The sequence below is a fragment of the Trachymyrmex cornetzi genome, unplaced genomic scaffold (assembly GCF_001594075.2).
Source record: "Trachymyrmex cornetzi isolate Tcor2-1 unplaced genomic scaffold, Tcor1.1 scaffold74, whole genome shotgun sequence".
NCBI classification, from domain to species: Eukaryota; Metazoa; Arthropoda; class Insecta; order Hymenoptera; family Formicidae; genus Trachymyrmex; species Trachymyrmex cornetzi.
Genome location: NW_017300070.1, coordinates 272,729 through 273,354, shown reverse-complemented (window position 1 = coordinate 273,354; position 626 = coordinate 272,729). Strand labels below are relative to the sequence as shown.

The window sequence follows — 626 nt, the reverse complement described above, 5'->3', positions numbered from 1 at the left end:
ACGCCATGATAAATTACGACCGAAAACCACCGATTGCACCCGAATCGGAACCGACCAACCAACGCGTACCCGAATATGACGTAAGCAAGGACATGCGCAAGCTGAACGAGTTTTAGACAATTGATGAGCATACCCTTGTATTTTTATCATGGATACTCCATTCTAAAGTAGTATTCGTAATAATCTTCGATTTAAGTGAGTTTTGTCTTAAAGTTATTTTTTTTTCATTTGTACTGTATTTAAGAAAAGAAAAAAGTAAACACTCTCAAAGTGTGTCGTTGGCCTCGTCTGACCTCTAAAATACGCCAGAGCTCAATAATACCCAGGAAACACTGTTAAAGTAAATATTTACATTAACAGTGTTTATAAATTATTTTTAATGAATCAGCTCAGTGTTGCGGCTGTGCGTGCCACGAGGAATGCATGTGCTGAAATCAAGGAGATACACTCATCAGTTGTGTACGTTCATTTGAATTGCGGATTAACAAGTGCATTGAAGTCGAAGGTCATCACTTTGAGCACCTTCTTTAATTGAAAGATGATTCCCTGAGTACTCCGAATCGTGAGAGGCGAGGGGACTCACGTTAATCAAGCACCCCGAAGGGAACAGAAAACTGCTACGTCCA

General features: G+C 39.9%; 1 protein-coding gene across 1 annotated transcript in view; it reads left to right on the top strand.

Moving 5' to 3' along the window:
- Window positions 1–626, top strand: part of LOC108767938 (uncharacterized) — a 55,201-nt gene that overhangs the window by 49,823 nt on the left and 4,752 nt on the right.